Genomic DNA, 15,932 nt, shown 5'->3' with positions numbered 1-15,932 from the left:
ACATACAAATGTGTAGAGCTGGTGTCTCCATGTGGAACCAATTAGTGTTTCCAAGCACAATTTTAAATGTCCCCTGAAAAAAAACATTCAAAACAATAAAGTCTGTGGATAATATCAGGAATACCAAACACAGAGGCTGTAGCAATATCTGGGATTGAGATAGCCAAAACAAAACGGGATATTTCCGGTTTCATCCAGTCATATCCGGAAAAAGTGGTGTGGAATGCATATGAAAGGGACCGAGAAATTCACAGTACAATGGTTTTGGAGAAAAGCAAAGTCTTTTCATTAGGCAAGTAGATAAAATATCATCGATACAAACAGAAATATCATGTTTGTTTCAGGCAGTTCCTCTAGCTTTCTCCCTAGAAAATACAAAATGTAGAGCTGGTGTCTCCATGTGGAACCAATTAGAGATTCCAAGCACAAAATGAAATGTTCCCTGATAAAAAGCATTCAAAACAATAAAGTCCATCGATAATATCAGGAAAACACAAACACAGAGGCTGTAGCAATATCTGGGATTGAGTTAGCAAAAACAAAACTGGATATTCTCGGTTTCATCCAGTCATATCCGTACAAAGTGGTGTGGAATTCGTATGCAATGGACCGAGAAAATCACAGTAAAAATGGTTTTGGAGAAAAGCAAAGTCTTTTCTTTAGGCACGTAGATAAAATATCATCGATACAAACAGAAATATGATGTTTGTTTGCCGCAGTTCCTCTAGCTTTCTCCCTAGAAAATACGAATGTGTAGAGCTGGTGTCTCCATGTGGAACCAATTACTGTATGCAAGCTCAAAATAAAATGTTCCCCGATAAAAAAAAATTCAAAACAATAAAGTCCATCGATAATATCCAGAAAACACAAACACAGAGGCTTTCACAATATTTCGGATTGAGTTAGCGAAAACACAACCAGATATTTCTGGTTTCATCCAGTCATATCCGGACAAAATGGTTTGGAATTCATATGCAATGGACCGAGAAAATCACAGTACAAATTGTTTTGGAGAAAAGCAAAGTCTTTTCATTAGGCAAGTGCATAAATTGTCATCTATACAAAAAGAAATATCATGTTTGTTTGCCCCAGTTACTCTAGTTCTCCATAGAAAATATGAATGTGTAGAGCTGGTGTCTCCATGATAAACCAGTTAGTGTTTCCAAGCACAAAATTAAATGTTCCCTGAAAAGAAACATTCAAAACAATAAAGTCAGTGGATAATATCAGGAATACAGAAACACAGAGGCTGTAGAAATATCTGGGATTGAGTTAGCCAAAATACAACCGGATATTTCCGGTTTCATCCAGTCATATCCGGAAAAAGTGGTGTGGAATTCGTATGCAATGGACCGAGAAAATCACAGTAAAAATGGTTTTGGAGCAAAGCAAAGTCTTTCGTTAGGCAAGTGCATAAAATGTCATCTAGACAAACAGAAATATCATGTTTGTTTGCCACAATTCCTCTAGCTTTGTCCCTAGAAAATACAAATGTGTAGAGCTGGTGTCTCCATGTGGAACCAATCAGAGTTTCCAAGCACAAAATTAAATGTTCCCTGATAAACACATTCAAAACCATAAAGTCCATGGATAATATCAGGAATACACAAACACAGAATCTGTAGCAATATCTGGGATTGAGTTAGCCAAAACAAAACCGGATATTTCTGGTTTCATCCAGTCATATGCGGACAAGCTTGTGTGGAATTCATATGCAATGGACCGAGAAAATCACAGTACAAATGGTTTTGGAGAAAAGCAAAGTCTTTTCGTTAGGCAAGTGCATAAAATGTCATCGAGACAAACAGAAATATCATGTTTGTTTGCCGCAGTTCCTCTAGATTTCTCCCTAGAAAATAAAAATATGTAGAGCTGGTGTCTCCGTGTGGAACCAATTAGTGTTTCTACGGTACAAAATTAAATGTTCACTGATAAAAACACATTCAAAACAATAAAGTCTGTGGATAATATCAGGAATGCACCAACACAGAGGCTGTAGCAATATCTGGGATTGAATTAGCCTAATTCCGGTTTCATCCAGTCATATCCGGACAAACTCCTGTGGAATTCGTATGCAATGGACCGAGAAAATCACAGTAAAAATGGTTTTGGAGAAAAGCAAAGTCTTTTCGTTAAGCAAGTGCATAAAATGTCATCTAGAGAAACAGAAATATCATGTTTGTTTGCCGAAGTTCCTCTAGCTTTCTCCCTAGAAAATACGAATGTGTAGAGCTGGTGTCTCCATGTGGAACCAATTAGAGTTTCCAAGCACAAAATGAAATGATCCCTGATAAAAAACATTCAAAACAATAAAGTCCATCGATAATATCCAGAAAACACAAACACAGAGGCTTTCACAATATTTCGGATTGAGTTAGCGAAAACACAACCAGATATTTCTGGTTTCATCCAGTCATATCCGTACAAAGTGGTTTGGAATTCGTATGCAATGGACCGAGAAAATCACAGTAAAAATGGTTTTGGGGAAAAGCAAAGTTTTTTCGTAAGGCAAGTGCATAAAACGTCATCGAGACAAACAGAAATATGATGTTTGTTTGCCGCAGTTCATCTAGTTCTCCCTAGAACATACAAATGTGTAGAGCTGGTGTCTCCATGTGGAACCAATTAGTGTTTCCAAGCACAATTTTAAATGTCCCCTGAAAAAAAACATTCAAAACAATAAAGTCTGTGGATAATATCAGGAATACCAAACACAGAGGCTGTAGCAATATCTGGGATTGAGATAGCCAAAACAAAACTGGATATTTCCGGTTTCATCCAGTCATATCCGGAAAAAGTGGTGTGGAATGCATATGAAAGGGACCGAGAAATTCACAGTACAATGGTTTTGGAGAAAAGCAAAGTCTTTTCATTAGGCAAGTAGATAAAATATCATCGATACAAACAGAAATATCATGTTTGTTTCAGGCAGTTCCTCTAGCTTTCTCCCTAGAAAATACAAAATGTAGAGCTGGTGTCTCCATGTGGAACCAATTAGAGATTCCAAGCACAAAATGAAATGTTCCCTGATAAAAAGCATTCAAAACAATAAAGTCCATCGATAATATCAGGAAAACACAAACACAGAGGCTGTAGCAATATCTGGGATTGAGTTAGCAAAAACAAAACTGGATATTCTCGGTTTCATCCAGTCATATCCGTACAAAGTGGTGTGGAATTCGTATGCAATGGACCGAGAAAATCACAGTAAAAATGGTTTTGGAGAAAAGCAAAGTCTTTTCTTTAGGCACGTAGATAAAATATCATCGATACAAAGAGAAATATGATGTTTGTTTGCTGCAGTTCCTCTAGCTTTCTCCCTAGAAAATACGAATGTGTAGAGCTGGTGTCTCCATGTGGAACCAATTACTGTATGCAAGCTCAAAATAAAATGTTCCCCGATAAAAAAAAATTCAAAACAATAAAGTCCATCGATAATATCCAGAAAACACAAACACAGAGGCTTTCACAATATTTCGGATTGAGTTAGCGAAAACACAACCAGATATTTCTGGTTTCATCCAGTCATATCCGGACAAAATGGTTTGGAATTCATATGCAATGGACCGAGAAAATCACAGTACAAATTGTTTTGGAGAAAAGCAAAGTCTTTTCATTAGGCAAGTGCATAAATTGTCATCTATACAAAAAGAAATATCATGTTTGTTTGCCCCAGTTACTCTAGTTCTCCATAGAAAATATGAATGTGTAGAGCTGGTGTCTCCATGATAAACCAGTTAGTGTTTCCAAGCACAAAATTAAATGTTCCCTGAAAAGAAACATTCAAAACAATAAAGTCAGTGGATAATATCAGGAATACAGAAACACAGAGGCTGTAGAAATATCTGGGATTGAGTTAGCCAAAATACAACCGGATATTTCCGGTTTCATCCAGTCATATCCGGAAAAAGTGGTGTGGAATTCGTATGCAATGGACCGAGAAAATCACAGTAAAAATGGTTTTGGAGCAAAGCAAAGTCTTTCGTTAGGCAAGTGCATAAAATGTCATCTAGACAAACAGAAATATCATGTTTGTTTGCCACAATTCCTCTAGCTTTGTCCCTAGAAAATACAAATGTGTAGAGCTGGTGTCTCCATGTGGAACCAATCAGAGTTTCCAAGCACAAAATTAAATGTTCCCTGATAAACACATTCAAAACCATAAAGTCCATGGATAATATCAGGAATACACAAACACAGAATCTGTAGCAATATCTGGGATTGAGTTAGCCAAAACAAAACCGGATATTTCTGGTTTCATCCAGTCATATGCGGACAAGCTTGTGTGGAATTCATATGCAATGGACCGAGAAAATCACAGTACAAATGGTTTTGGAGAAAAGCAAAGTCTTTTCGTTAGGCAAGTGCATAAAATGTCATCGAGACAAACAGAAATATCATGTTTGTTTGCCGCAGTTCCTCTAGATTTCTCCCTAGAAAATAAAAATATGTAGAGCTGGTGTCTCCGTGTGGAACCAATTAGTGTTTCTACGGTACAAAATTAAATGTTCACTGATAAAAACACATTCAAAACAATAAAGTCTGTGGATAATATCAGGAATGCACCAACACAGAGGCTGTAGCAATATCTGGGATTGAATTAGCCTAATTCCGGTTTCATCCAGTCATATCCGGACAAACTCCTGTGGAATTCGTATGCAATGGACCGAGAAAATCACAGTAAAAATGGTTTTGGAGAAAAGCAAAGTCTTTTCGTTAAGCAAGTGCATAAAATGTCATCTAGAGAAACAGAAATATCATGTTTGTTTGCCGAAGTTCCTCTAGCTTTCTCCCTAGAAAATACGAATGTGTAGAGCTGGTGTCTCCATGTGGAACCAATTAGAGTTTCCAAGCACAAAATGAAATGATCCCTGATAAAAAACATTCAAAACAATAAAGTCCATCGATAATATCCAGAAAACACAAACACAGAGGCTTTCACAATATTTCGGATTGAGTTAGCGAAAACACAACCAGATATTTCTGGTTTCATCCAGTCATATCCGTACAAAGTGGTTTGGAATTCGTATGCAATGGACCGAGAAAATCACAGTAAAAATGGTTTTGGGGAAAAGCAAAGTTTTTTCGTAAGGCAAGTGCATAAAACGTCATCGAGACAAACAGAAATATGATGTTTGTTTGCCGCAGTTCATCTAGTTCTCCCTAGAACATACAAATGTGTAGAGCTGGTGTCTCCATGTGGAACCAATTAGTGTTTCCAAGCACAATTTTAAATGTCCCCTGAAAAAAAACATTCAAAACAATAAAGTCTGTGGATAATATCAGGAATACCAAACACAGAGGCTGTAGCAATATCTGGGATTGAGATAGCCAAAACAAAACTGGATATTTCCGGTTTCATCCAGTCATATCCGGAAAAAGTGGTGTGGAATGCATATGAAAGGGACCGAGAAATTCACAGTACAATGGTTTTGGAGAAAAGCAAAGTCTTTTCATTAGGCAAGTAGATAAAATATCATCGATACAAACAGAAATATCATGTTTGTTTCAGGCAGTTCCTCTAGCTTTCTCCCTAGAAAATACAAAATGTAGAGCTGGTGTCTCCATGTGGAACCAATTAGAGATTCCAAGCACAAAATGAAATGTTCCCTGATAAAAAGCATTCAAAACAATAAAGTCCATCGATAATATCAGGAAAACACAAACACAGAGGCTGTAGCAATATCTGGGATTGAGTTAGCAAAAACAAAACTGGATATTCTCGGTTTCATCCAGTCATATCCGTACAAAGTGGTGTGGAATTCGTATGCAATGGACCGAGAAAATCACAGTAAAAATGGTTTTGGAGAAAAGCAAAGTCTTTTCTTTAGGCACGTAGATAAAATATCATCGATACAAAGAGAAATATGATGTTTGTTTGCCGCAGTTCCTCTAGCTTTCTCCCTAGAAAATACGAATGTGTAGAGCTGGTGTCTCCATGTGGAACCAATTACTGTATGCAAGCTCAAAATAAAATGTTCCCCGATAAAAAAAAATTCAAAACAATAAAGTCCATCGATAATATCCAGAAAACACAAACACAGAGGCTTTCACAATATTTCGGATTGAGTTAGCGAAAACACAACCAGATATTTCTGGTTTCATCCAGTCATATCCGGACAAAATGGTTTGGAATTCATATGCAATGGACCGAGAAAATCACAGTACAAATTGTTTTGGAGAAAAGCAAAGTCTTTTCATTAGGCAAGTGCATAAATTGTCATCTATACAAAAAGAAATATCATGTTTGTTTGCCCCAGTTACTCTAGTTCTCCATAGAAAATATGAATGTGTAGAGCTGGTGTCTCCATGATAAACCAGTTAGTGTTTCCAAGCACAAAATTAAATGTTCCCTGAAAAGAAACATTCAAAACAATAAAGTCAGTGGATAATATCAGGAATACAGAAACACAGAGGCTGTAGAAATATCTGGGATTGAGTTAGCCAAAATACAACCGGATATTTCCGGTTTCATCCAGTCATATCCGGAAAAAGTGGTGTGGAATTCGTATGCAATGGACCGAGAAAATCACAGTAAAAATGGTTTTGGAGCAAAGCAAAGTCTTTCGTTAGGCAAGTGCATAAAATGTCATCTAGACAAACAGAAATATCATGTTTGTTTGCCACAATTCCTCTAGCTTTGTCCCTAGAAAATACAAATGTGTAGAGCTGGTGTCTCCATGTGGAACCAATCAGAGTTTCCAAGCACAAAATTAAATGTTCCCTGATAAACACATTCAAAACCATAAAGTCCATGGATAATATCAGGAATACACAAACACAGAATCTGTAGCAATATCTGGGATTGAGTTAGCCAAAACAAAACCGGATATTTCTGGTTTCATCCAGTCATATGCGGACAAGCTTGTGTGGAATTCATATGCAATGGACCGAGAAAATCACAGTACAAATGGTTTTGGAGAAAAGCAAAGTCTTTTCGTTAGGCAAGTGCATAAAATGTCATCGAGACAAACAGAAATATCATGTTTGTTTGCCGCAGTTCCTCTAGATTTCTCCCTAGAAAATAAAAATATGTAGAGCTGGTGTCTCCGTGTGGAACCAATTAGTGTTTCTACGGTACAAAATTAAATGTTCACTGATAAAAACACATTCAAAACAATAAAGTCTGTGGATAATATCAGGAATGCACCAACACAGAGGCTGTAGCAATATCTGGGATTGAATTAGCCTAATTCCGGTTTCATCCAGTCATATCCGGACAAACTCCTGTGGAATTCGTATGCAATGGACCGAGAAAATCACAGTAAAAATGGTTTTGGAGAAAAGCAAAGTCTTTTCGTTAAGCAAGTGCATAAAATGTCATCTAGAGAAACAGAAATATCATGTTTGTTTGCCGAAGTTCCTCTAGCTTTCTCCCTAGAAAATACGAATGTGTAGAGCTGGCGTCTCCATGTGGAACCAATTAGAGTTTCCAAGCACAAAATGAAATGATCCCTGATAAAAAACATTCAAAACAATAAAGTCCATCGATAATATCGAGAAAACACAAACACAGAGGCTTTCACAATATTTTGGATTGAGTTAGCGAAAACACAACCAGATATTTCTGGTTTCATCCAGTCATATCCGTACAAAGTGGTGTGGAATTCGTATGCAATGGACCGAGAAAATCACAGTAAAAATGGTTTTGGAGCAAAGCAAAGTCTTTCGTTAGGCAAGTGCATAAAATGTCATCTAGACAAACAGAAATATCATGTTTGTTTGCCACAATTCCTCTAGCTTTGTCCCTAGAAAATACAAATGTGTAGAGCTGGTGTCTCCATGTGGAACCAATCAGAGTTTCCAAGCACAAAATTAAATGTTTCCTGATAAACACATTCAAAACCATAAAGTCCATGGATAATATCAGGAATACACAAACACAGAATCTGTAGCAATATCTTGGATTGAGTTAGCCAAAACAAAACCGGATATTTCTGGTTTCATCCAGTCATATGCGGACAAGCTTGTGTGGAATTCATATGCAATGGACCGAGAAAATCACAGTACAAATGGTTTTGGAGAAAAGCAAAGTCTTTTCGTTAAGCAAGTGCATAAAATGTCATCTAGAGAAACAGAAATATCATGTTTGTTTGCCGAAGTTCCTCTAGCTTTCTCCCTAGAAAATACGAATGTGTAGAGCTGGTGTCTCCATGTGGAACCAATTAGAGTTTCCAAGCACAAAATGAAATGATCCCTGATAAAAAACATTCAAAACAATAAAGTCCATCGATAATATCCAGAAAACACAAACACAGAGGCTTTCACAATATTTCGGATTGAGTTAGCGAAAACACAACCAGATATTTCTGGTTTCATCCAGTCATATCCGTACAAAGTGGTTTGGAATTCGTATGCAATGGACCGAGAAAATCACTGTAAAAATGGTTTTGGGGAAAAGCAAAGTTTTTTCGTAAGGCAAGTGCATAAAACGTCATCGAGACAAACAGAAATATGATGTTTGTTTGCCGCAGTTCATCTAGTTCTCCCTAGAAAATACAAATGTGTAGAGCTGGTGTCTCCATGTGGAACCAATTAGTGTTTCCAAGCACAATTTTAAATGTCCCCTGAAAAAAACATTCAAAACAATAAAGTCTGTGGATAATATCAGGAATACCAAACACAGAGGCTGTAGCAATATCTGGGATTGAGATAGCCAAAACAAAACTGGATATTTCCGGTTTCATCCAGTCATATCCGGAAAAAGTGGTGTGGAATGCATATGAAAGGGACCGAGAAATTCACAGTACAATGGTTTTGGAGAAAAGCAAAGTCTTTTCATTAGGCAAGTAGATAAAATATCATCGATACAAACAGAAATATCATGTTTGTTTCAGGCAGTTCCTCTAGCTTTCTCCCTAGAAAATACAAAATGTAGAGCTGGTGTCTCCATGTGGAACCAATTAGAGATTCCAAGCACAAAATGAAATGTTCCCTGATAAAAAGCATTCAAAACAATAAAGTCCATCGATAATATCAGGAAAACACAAACACAGAGGCTGTAGCAATATCTGGGATTGAGTTAGCAAAAACAAAACTGGATATTCTCGGTTTCATCCAGTCATATCCGTACAAAGTGGTGTGGAATTCGTATGCAATGGACCGAGAAAATCACAGTAAAAATGGTTTTGGAGAAAAGCAAAGTCTTTTCTTTAGGCACGTAGATAAAATATCATCAATACAAACAGAAATATGATGTTTGTTTGCCGCAGTTCCTCTAGCTTTCTCCCTAGAAAATACGAATGTGTAGAGCTGGTGTCTCCATGTGGAACCAATTACTGTATGCAAGCTCAAAATAAAATGTTCCCCGATAAAAAAAAATTCAAAACAATAAAGTCCATCGATAATATCCAGAAAACACAAACACAGAGGCTTTCACAATATTTCGGATTGAGTTAGCGAAAACACAACCAGATATTTCTGGTTTCATCCAGTCATATCCGGACAAAATGGTTTGGAATTCATATGCAATGGACCGAGAAAATCACAGTACAAATTGTTTTGGAGAAAAGCAAAGTCTTTTCATTAGGCAAGTGCATAAATTGTCATCTATACAAAAAGAAATATCATGTTTGTTTGCCCCAGTTACTCTAGTTCTCCATAGAAAATATGAATGTGTAGAGCTGGTGTCTCCATGATAAACCAGTTAGTGTTTCCAAGCACAAAATTAAATGTTCCCTGAAAAGAAACATTCAAAACAATAAAGTCAGTGGATAATATCAGGAATACAGAAACACAGAGGCTGTAGAAATATCTGGGATTGAGTTAGCCAAAATACAACCGGATATTTCCGGTTTCATCCAGTCATATCCGGAAAAAGTGGTGTGGAATTCGTATGCAATGGACCGAGAAAATCACAGTAAAAATGGTTTTGGAGCAAAGCAAAGTCTTTCGTTAGGCAAGTGCATAAAATGTCATCTAGACAAACAGAAATATCATGTTTGTTTGCCACAATTCCTCTAGCTTTGTCCCTAGAAAATACAAATGTGTAGAGCTGGTGTCTCCATGTGGAACCAATCAGAGTTTCCAAGCACAAAATTAAATGTTCCCTGATAAACACATTCAAAACCATAAAGTCCATGGATAATATCAGGAATACACAAACACAGAATCTGTAGCAATATCTGGGATTGAGTTAGCCAAAACAAAACCGGATATTTCTGGTTTCATCCAGTCATATGCGGACAAGCTTGTGTGGAATTCATATGCAATGGACCGAGAAAATCACAGTACAAATGGTTTTGGAGAAAAGCAAAGTCTTTTCGTTAAGCAAGTGCATAAAATGTCATCTAGAGAAACAGAAATATCATGTTTGTTTGCCGAAGTTCCTCTAGCTTTCTCCCTAGAAAATACGAATGTGTAGAGCTGGTGTCTCCATGTGGAACCAATTAGAGTTTCCAAGCACAAAATGAAATGATCCCTGATAAAACACATTCAAAACAATAAAGTCCATCGATAATATCCAGAAAACACAAACACAGAGGCTTTCACAATATTTCGGATTGAGTTAGCGAAAACACAACCAGATATTTCTGGTTTCATCCAGTCATATCCGTACAAAGTGGTTTGGAATTCGTATGCAATGGACCGAGAAAATCACAGTAAAAATGGTTTTGGGGAAAAGCAAAGTTTTTTCGTAAGGCAAGTGCATAAAACGTCATCGAGACAAACAGAAATATGATGTTTGTTTGCCGCAGTTCATCTAGTTCTCCCTAGAAAATACAAATGTGTAGAGCTGGTGTCTCCATGTGGAACCAATTAGTGTTTCCAAGCACAATTTTAAATGTCCCCTGAAAAAAAACATTCAAAACAATAAAGTCTGTGGATAATATCAGGAATACCAAACACAGAGGCTGTAGCAATATCTGGGATTGAGATAGCCAAAACAAAACTGGATATTTCCGGTTTCATCCAGTCATATCCGGAAAAAGTGGTGTGGAATGCATATGAAAGGGACCGAGAAATTCACAGTACAATGGTTTTGGAGAAAAGCAAAGTCTTTTCATTAGGCAAGTAGATAAAATATCATCGATACAAACAGAAATATCATGTTTGTTTCAGGCAGTTCCTCTAGCTTTCTCCCTAGAAAATACAAAATGTAGAGCTGGTGTCTCCATGTGGAACCAATTAGAGATTCCAAGCACAAAATGAAATGTTCCCTGATAAAAAGCATTCAAAACAATAAAGTCCATCGATAATATCAGGAAAACACAAACACAGAGGCTGTAGCAATATCTGGGATTGAGTTAGCAAAAACAAAACTGGATATTCTCGGTTTCATCCAGTCATATCCGTACAAAGTGGTGTGGAATTCGTATGCAATGGACCGAGAAAATCACAGTAAAAATGGTTTTGGAGAAAAGCAAAGTCTTTTCTTTAGGCACGTAGATAAAATATCATCGATACAAAGAGAAATATGATGTTTGTTTGCCGCAGTTCCTCTAGCTTTCTCCCTAGAAAATACGAATGTGTAGAGCTGGTGTCTCCATGTGGAACCAATTACTGTATGCAAGCTCAAAATAAAATGTTCCCCGATAAAAAAAAAATTCAAAACAATAAAGTCCATCGATAATATCCAGAAAACACAAACACAGAGGCTTTCACAATATTTCGGATTGAGTTAGCGAAAACACAACCAGATATTTCTGGTTTCATCCAGTCATATCCGGACAAAATGGTTTGGAATTCATATGCAATGGACCGAGAAAATCACAGTACAAATTGTTTTGGAGAAAAGCAAAGTCTTTTCATTAGGCAAGTGCATAAATTGTCATCTATACAAAAAGAAATATCATGTTTGTTTGCCCCAGTTACTCTAGTTCTCCATAGAAAATATGAATGTGTAGAGCTGGTGTCTCCATGATAAACCAGTTAGTGTTTCCAAGCACAAAATTAAATGTTCCCTGAAAAGAAACATTCAAAACAATAAAGTCAGTGGATAATATCAGGAATACAGAAACACAGAGGCTGTAGAAATATCTGGGATTGAGTTAGCCAAAATACAACCGGATATTTCCGGTTTCATCCAGTCATATCCGGAAAAAGTGGTGTGGAATTCGTATGCAATGGACCGAGAAAATCACAGTAAAAATGGTTTTGGAGCAAAGCAAAGTCTTTCGTTAGGCAAGTGCATAAAATGTCATCTAGACAAACAGAAATATCATGTTTGTTTGCCACAATTCCTCTAGCTTTGTCCCTAGAAAATACAAATGTGTAGAGCTGGTGTCTCCATGTGGAACCAATCAGAGTTTCCAAGCACAAAATTAAATGTTCCCTGATAAACACATTCAAAACCATAAAGTCCATGGATAATATCAGGAATACACAAACACAGAATCTGTAGCAATATCTGGGATTGAGTTAGCCAAAACAAAACCGGATATTTCTGGTTTCATCCAGTCATATGCGGACAAGCTTGTGTGGAATTCATATGCAATGGACCGAGAAAATCACAGTACAAATGGTTTTGGAGAAAAGCAAAGTCTTTTCGTTAAGCAAGTGCATAAAATGTCATCTAGAGAAACAGAAATATCATGTTTGTTTGCCGAAGTTCCTCTAGCTTTCTCCCTAGAAAATACGAATGTGTAGAGCTGGTGTCTCCATGTGGAACCAATTAGAGTTTCCAAGCACAAAATGAAATGATCCCTGATAAAACACATTCAAAACAATAAAGTCCATCGATAATATCCAGAAAACACAAACACAGAGGCTTTCACAATATTTCGGATTGAGTTAGCGAAAACACAACCAGATATTTCTGGTTTCATCCAGTCATATCCGTACAAAGTGGTTTGGAATTCGTATGCAATGGACCGAGAAAATCACAGTAAAAATGGTTTTGGGGAAAAGCAAAGTTTTTTCGTAAGGCAAGTGCATAAAACGTCATCGAGACAAACAGAAATATGATGTTTGTTTGCCGCAGTTCATCTAGTTCTCCCTAGAACATACAAATGTGTAGAGCTGGTGTCTCCATGTGGAACCAATTAGTGTTTCCAAGCACAATTTTAAATGTCCCCTGAAAAAAAACATTCAAAACAATAAAGTCTGTGGATAATATCAGGAATACCAAACACAGAGGCTGTAGCAATATCTGGGATTGAGATAGCCAAAACAAAACTGGATATTTCCGGTTTCATCCAGTCATATCCGGAAAAAGTGGTGTGGAATGCATATGAAAGGGACCGAGAAATTCACAGTACAATGGTTTTGGAGAAAAGCAAAGTCTTTTCATTAGGCAAGTAGATAAAATATCATCGATACAAACAGAAATATCATGTTTGTTTCAGGCAGTTCCTCTAGCTTTCTCCCTAGAAAATACAAAATGTAGAGCTGGTGTCTCCATGTGGAACCAATTAGAGATTCCAAGCACAAAATGAAATGTTCCCTGATAAAAAGCATTCAAAACAATAAAGTCCATCGATAATATCAGGAAAACACAAACACAGAGGCTGTAGCAATATCTGGGATTGAGTTAGCAAAAACAAAACTGGATATTCTCGGTTTCATCCAGTCATATCCGTACAAAGTGGTGTGGAATTCGTATGCAATGGACCGAGAAAATCACAGTAAAAATGGTTTTGGAGAAAAGCAAAGTCTTTTCTTTAGGCACGTAGATAAAATATCATCGATACAAAGAGAAATATGATGTTTGTTTGCCGCAGTTCCTCTAGCTTTCTCCCTAGAAAATACGAATGTGTAGAGCTGGTGTCTCCATGTGGAACCAATTACTGTATGCAAGCTCAAAATAAAATGTTCCCCGATAAAAAAAAAATTCAAAACAATAAAGTCCATTGATAATATCCAGAAAACACAAACACAGAGGCTTTCACAATATTTCGGATTGAGTTAGCGAAAACACAACCAGATATTTCTGGTTTCATCCAGTCATATCCGGACAAAATGGTTTGGAATTCATATGCAATGGACCGAGAAAATCACAGTACAAATTGTTTTGGAGAAAAGCAAAGTCTTTTCATTAGGCAAGTGCATAAATTGTCATCTATACAAAAAGAAATATCATGTTTGTTTGCCCCAGTTACTCTAGTTCTCCATAGAAAATATGAATGTGTAGAGCTGGTGTCTCCATGATAAACCAGTTAGTGTTTCCAAGCACAAAATTAAATGTTCCCTGAAAAGAAACATTCAAAACAATAAAGTCAGTGGATAATATCAGGAATACAGAAACACAGAGGCTGTAGAAATATCTGGGATTGAGTTAGCCAAAATACAACCGGATATTTCCGGTTTCATCCAGTCATATCCGGAAAAAGTGGTGTGGAATTCGTATGCAATGGACCGAGAAAATCACAGTAAAAATGGTTTTGGAGCAAAGCAAAGTCTTTCGTTAGGCAAGTGCATAAAATGTCATCTAGACAAACAGAAATATCATGTTTGTTTGCCACAATTCCTCTAGCTTTGTCCCTAGAAAATACAAATGTGTAGAGCTGGTGTCTCCATGTGGAACCAATCAGAGTTTCCAAGCACAAAATTAAATGTTCCCTGATAAACACATTCAAAACCATAAAGTCCATGGATAATATCAGGAATACACAAACACAGAATCTGTAGCAATATCTGGGATTGAGTTAGCCAAAACAAAACCGGATATTTCTGGTTTCATCCAGTCATATGCGGACAAGCTTGTGTGGAATTCATATGCAATGGACCGAGAAAATCACAGTACAAATGGTTTTGGAGAAAAGCAAAGTCTTTTCGTTAAGCAAGTGCATAAAATGTCATCTAGAGAAACAGAAATATCATGTTTGTTTGCCGAAGTTCCTCTAGCTTTCTCCCTAGAAAATACGAATGTGTAGAGCTGGTGTCTCCATGTGGAACCAATTAGAGTTTCCAAGCACAAAATGAAATGATCCCTGATAAAACACATTCAAAACAATAAAGTCCATCGATAATATCCAGAAAACACAAACACAGAGGCTTTCACAATATTTCGGATTGAGTTAGCGAAAACACAACCAGATATTTCTGGTTTCATCCAGTCATATCCGTACAAAGTGGTTTGGAATTCGTATGCAATGGACCGAGAAAATCACAGTAAAAATGGTTTTGGGGAAAAGCAAAGTTTTTTCGTAAGGCAAGTGCATAAAACGTCATCGAGACAAACAGAAATATGATGTTTGTTTGCCGCAGTTCATCTAGTTCTCCCTAGAACATACAAATGTGTAGAGCTGGTGTCTCCATGTGGAACCAATTAGTGTTTCCAAGCACAATTTTAAATGTCCCCTGAAAAAAAACATTCAAAACAATAAAGTCTGTGGATAATATCAGGAATACCAAACACAGAGGCTGTAGCAATATCTGGGATTGAGATAGCCAAAACAAAACTGGATATTTCCGGTTTCATCCAGTCATATCCGGAAAAAGTGGTGTGGAATGCATATGAAAGGGACCGAGAAATTCACAGTACAATGGTTTTGGAGAAAAGCAAAGTCTTTTCATTAGGCAAGTAGATAAAATATCATCGATACAAACAGAAATATCATGTTTGTTTCAGGCAGTTCCTCTAGCTTTCTCCCTAGAAAATACAAAATGTAGAGCTGGTGTCTCCATGTGGAACCAATTAGAGATTCCAAGCACAAAATGAAATGTTCCCTGATAAAAAGCATTCAAAACAATAAAGTCCATCGATAATATCAGGAAAACACAAACACAGAGGCTGTAGCAATATCTGGGATTGAGTTAGCAAAAACAAAACTGGATATTCTCGGTTTCATCCAGTCATATCCGTACAAAGTGGTGTGGAATTCGTATGCAATGGACCGAGAAAATCACAGTAAAAATGGTTTTGGAGAAAAGCAAAGTCTTTTCTTTAGGCACGTAGATAAAATATCATCGATACAAACAGAAATATGATGTTTGTTTGCCGCAGTTCCTCTAGCTTTCTCCCTAGAAAATACGAATGTGTAGAGCTGGTG

This window comes from Lepus europaeus, unplaced genomic scaffold, assembly GCF_033115175.1.
Source record: "Lepus europaeus isolate LE1 unplaced genomic scaffold, mLepTim1.pri SCAFFOLD_30, whole genome shotgun sequence".
Lineage (NCBI taxonomy): Eukaryota > Metazoa > Chordata > Mammalia > Lagomorpha > Leporidae > Lepus > Lepus europaeus.
The sequence above is the reverse complement of the archived record's forward strand: the minus strand, read 5'-3'. Positions refer to the sequence as shown.